A 5,360-nucleotide genomic window follows, 5' to 3' on the forward strand; every position below is an offset into this window, starting at 1 on the left:
TGTTTCTTTATGTGTGTTTAGCATTTGTCATTTCTTTTCATTGGCTTGCTGAATGTCTACTCATTATTCAACATACCACAAAGGTGAAACTTAAGTCCATGCATAAATTTAATCGTGAACTTAATTTTTTTTTAATTTATCCCTTGTTTTGGAAAATGAACTTGGAGTTTAGGACTACACTTTAATGTTTTTTCCTGACTTGTAAAAATAATTGTTAAAATACTTGAAAATACAAAAAATATAAAGAAGAAAATAGTCACCTAAGTATTCGTTAGGTTTTAATTGGAAAAGTAGACTTTGTTTTTGTGAAATGATTTCAGGTAATTAGGTATCTGTCTAGTCAGTGATGTTTGTGTTAAAATATTGGCCACTTCTGATTTGTACTAATAATATCTGCTAATGTTACATAGTAAGGGTGTAGGGTGTTAGAATGAAGGTGAAATGTTCTAAACAGATAAGACAAAATTTGCTTCTTTTCCTGTCATGTTAAACATTAAGTATCAAGGTCTATGGAATTGAACGGCTTTAGAATAACTTTTCACATATGTGGTTGAGATGAAATACAATTTTTGCTGAAAGCAAAATATTTTCTCATTTTAGATATTACTTGTAATATAACCAGGGAACCTCAAAAGTGGAGATAATGACATTTGAAACTGAGTCACAACTTACTTGAAAATAACTCCTATGTTTCTGCTTGTTTAACTGGCATACAAGTGTATCCGGTCTTCATGGTGTATGTAAAATACTGCACTTCTTACCTTTTGATTAACCTTTTGTGCAGTCTTCAAATAAAAAGATGCTACACAATTTTAACTAAATTTGCTTATAAACATTTTGGTGTGTAATAAAATACTAAATATTCCCTTGGTTTTATTAAGTACCATGGGCTTTAGCTTTAGTTTTTGTTATGTATATCCTTTTAACTTGCTCAATTTAAACAAAGATGGAATTTCTCTTCCTTTTGGTGTTATGTAATCGTTGGTGTGTGCAAAAAAACTATTCAACTGGTGATAAAATTTTATGACTAAATTTAATAGGCCTGTTATGTGTCATTACCAATTTTCAGATTTCTGTTGAATCTGCATTAATGGATGAATGACTTGGGCAGTGAGGACAAGACTGTGCAGAGTCAGTATTCTTCATTTCTGGAATTGGATGCTTTATTTGCTGGTATGACTATGATAAGAGATGGTAAATCATAATCTAGGTTGAGAGAGTGACCTAGATTTGAATGGGTTTGGATCCTGGCGTTACTGTGTGTCTACTTCATGGCTTGGGCAAACTACTTTCTCTCTCTCTGGCTCAAGTTTTGCACTGTAAAGAGCAATAAGTTAATACGTGTGAAGCCTCTCAACGGTGCCAAGCATGTAGTGACTGCTAGTAGATGTTCGCCAGTACTATTGTCTTGAAGTTCCAGTCCTGATAACAAACTGTCTGCCTAGGTCACACTACTCCAAATATAAATTTTTATTGTTTGGGTAGTTCCCACCGAAGGATGAAAGACAGGAGCTTTAATTGAATGGATTGTAATACCCTTGATGGAAGAGTGAAAAGCTGCCTGTATTTACTTCAATTCGAGTTACAAGTGTGTCTGTTACTCCTTACGCTGGACAAGTGCAAGTGCCTAAGCATTCTTTTGATGAATCCTGGAAATGGAGAAATGCAGCTTTTGGCGGAAAGCTTGCTGAGTACTGCGGAAGGGGTAATTTTATGGGCGTCAACTTGGATAAAGCCCAAGATTATAAGAAAGTTCCAATGTCTCTACTGGAGCATTAGTTCAGAGTTTACTGTGAAGGTAGCAAAAAAATGCCTTAACGTTTTTTGACGTCTATTGAGTACTTACATGCTGGAAACTGACAGGTATTTTATATGCATAATCATTTTTATCATCACCCCATGAAACAGGCACTTGTTATCCCCACATACAGAATAGGAAATGCACTTAAAAGGGTTACATAAAAAGCAAACGGTTGGTAAACGTTGGAGCTGCCCTCCAGGGTGCTGTCATTAAAGCTCCCTGGACAATACCAACCTCAAAGCTGGCAGCTGAACCAGGCCAGGTGCCAAGAGCTGACTTGGACACTGCGCCATTCTGCCTCCCTTCATCTTGAGGAGGAGGGAAAAATGTACGTGAGCTTCTAAGGATGACATCTCACAAGCCGTCTGGACGGTTGCTGTGCTAAATTAAACGGTAAGAATCACGAAATCGCAATGCAGTGATGGAAAAAATGCAGATTACAAAGATTCCAAGTACGGAGCTCAAGATGCTAGCTTGCTAAGGTAAGAGGGTTTAGGTAAGCATAATCTCTCAGAAGTGGTTAGTTTAGCCCTTGAAGGAAATGATACCAGTTTGTGGACAAAAGGATTGAGACTATTTCTAATAATGTCTGGCACTATTAGAGGAGGTACCAGTTCCCATCTCTTCACATAAGATTCAGTGGATACTTACTGCTGGGACCATTTTAACGAGAAAAATATGTACAAGTGCTTGTTACATAGGGCTCACTAGACTTTAGTTATCCTGGCCTCTCAGCTGTATTGGATGCAACTGAGCACTCTAGTTTCTGGGACACTTTTGCAAACATAATGCAAAGCCATTCTTTCTGACAATTTTCTCTCAGATGTTCCTTATTTCTCACTAATAGTGGTTTGTCCCCTGTACCCACTCATTGCCTACTGCTCTTCTCTGATGACGCTTCCTTGGGAGTTCACTTATTCCTTGATTATAGTGAACACTTCTTACAACGCTGGGTAATGTCATTTCATTCCCTTTGAAGCTGGATCATGAGGGAGATGTAGTTTTTAAAAGGACTGTCCCCCTCTTTCACCTCTTCTTTATTCTGAGTCCCTATCTGGCCCATATGTAGCTTGGAATAGGCACGAGGACTCCCTCGAGGCCAGGTGTTGAGCAGCCAGTCACCAAAAGCAAGCAATTGTCTTTGCAGTTTTTGCTGTTAGGTTGGTTCTGAATGGAGCCTCCAGGTAAGAAGTGAGTACATTCCTTGCATCCAGAAGAATACAGTCATAGTCATTCAGATGTGTAAGGCATTGGGCATAAAGAATATATTAGTATTCATTCCTATGTAATTATAATGTGCTAGGAGCTCTGCATAAGGCAGTAGAACAAGATCACTTTGCAAAGCTTATAGAGTCTAGTAGACGAGACAGATGAAACTAGGAATTTTAACATGGTAAGTAAAAGATATGTAGAACATGCTAATAAGAGGCATCAAATGCAGGAGATAGGAAGGCTTCCACAAAGGAGACTGAAAAGTGGCCAGAGATGTAAGGGGACACTGAGATACAGCATGAAGTTGAGTGACAAGTTCCTTAAGTTCCTTGGAGGCTCATGTTCCGGAACAGGGAACACATCCCAGACAGAAGACTACTGATTCTATTACTACTCCAGACCCTAAGGATTTCTCCTGACCACCATTATCCAAGCATTTCCTTCACCACAGGGGCTATGCTCTAGTTATCTTCTCTGGTTTATCTGGCCCGTCCGCGTGTCTCTGCAAAGTCTTAATGGGGGTTCCCTGGCCCTAAGGAGTTTTCAATCTACTTGAAAGCTCTTCAGAAGGATTCCCCACTCTTGTCAACAGTCTTCCCTCCACAACCCTGTAAGTAAGTTCTCTTGCTCCAGTGTTCTCAACAAGCTGCACTGCCCGCCCAGAAACTCTTTCCTAGCATATTAGGCTATTCTCTTTGATTCACCAAACATCTGAAAATCTCAGCTTTCTACCGGGAAGTCAGCCTGGATGAATGACGATGATTTCAGTTACATTTAACAGAACAATACCTAACTCAGGCTGGCTTAAGCAATAAGGAAAACCTGTCTCACATAGTTGGAAGATCAGAGGTTGAGTGGATTCTAGATTGGTCTCGAAGATGTCCTCAGAAGGCCAGAGTTCTTCCCATCTCTGTTCTGCTGTCCTCAGTGTGTTGGCCTTGCAATCATGCTGGCTCAAAAGGTGGGTGCAGCAGTTCCAGGTATCACACCCAGACACCACAATGTCCAGAGGGAAAAAGGATCCATCTTTGTATCTCTTAGAAGTAAGAATACCTTTCCTAGAGCCACCCAGCAAATTTCCATTTTTGTGGCCAAGATTAGGTCATGTGGACATTCTGAAACCACTGGCCAGGGCTAAGACTAATTATTTGGAGTAAAATGAATGTTAGGAATCAATCACTATAACTGGGTTTATGGAGAGGTGAAAAATATCAAGTCTATTTTAATGGTTTAAACAGAATAAGTCTATTCAGCTTTGAAATTCCAGCCATCACTGATTACCCCACCCAAGTACTTACCCTTTACTCAAATACATCTTGTCAATATTGACAATTAATGATTATTCAATCTTAATTATTACTGAAATATTTGTAAAACTCCGTATCTATGGCAAACTCCAACCTCTCTATATGCAGCCCTTGGGGATGGTTAAAGCTCTTGGATAATATCATGAAAATGCATTAACATCTATTTGATAAGTATTAAGTCCCTACTGTGTGTCCAACACTGTCCCAGGGCCTAGAGAGAATCAGACAAAGCAAGACCTCTCTCTGGAAGACTAGATCGTGGGGTGTGTCCGGGGGAAACAGCCAGAGCTGAGGCTGCCAAGTGGGCCAGGTATTGAGGTTCCTATAGAGAACTCTGAAAGATTTTGAACTTTGCCCAGTAGGGGATATGAAGTTGGAAAAGGTTTTAAGCAGAAGAGTCATCCAACCTGTGATTACTTGCTCCTCGCCTTCCAGATTGTCCGCAGTCAACCAGAGGAAATCCTTTTGATCTGTGAGACACTGAGACTCTCTGGCTCTCACACACTCGTCGCTACAGCTGATCTTCCGGTACAAGAACTTGGCAAGTGTGGCCAGCCCCACGGAAGGGTACGGACTCCTCCCACTGTTTGCACAGAGAACCAAGTTAACCCCCAAGTAAACGAATGACTGATTATTGGCGCCCAGGCAAAACAAAGGGGAACTTTAAAAAGCCACGAGAGCAAAAGCGCACAAAGAGAATGGCCCGCGGGCCTGCAGTTGGGAGGATTCGCACCAAATTCTCGCTGCCGAGATCGAGAGCCCGGGCTGAACGCGGTATACTCTGGTCACCCCACTTTTCACTGACTCCAAAAACATTAAATTCAAAAAAGACAACCTTATCCCCCCAAAACAAAAACGCCAAGACAGAAACGACAACACCGGGGGTTTCAGATAAACGTCTGAACGGCTGGCGGGCTGCGCGCCTGTGAGTCCCAACTCCACAGTCCCGCCCCCTGCCCGGCCCAGCTCCGCCCTCGCGTCTGCGCACCGGCGCCCGCGGAGGCGGTGGGTGGGGCGCTCTGAGGCTCCGCCCCCAGAGC

This window comes from Globicephala melas, chromosome 14 (genome assembly GCF_963455315.2).
Source record: "Globicephala melas chromosome 14, mGloMel1.2, whole genome shotgun sequence".
NCBI lineage: Eukaryota > Metazoa > Chordata > Mammalia > Artiodactyla > Delphinidae > Globicephala > Globicephala melas.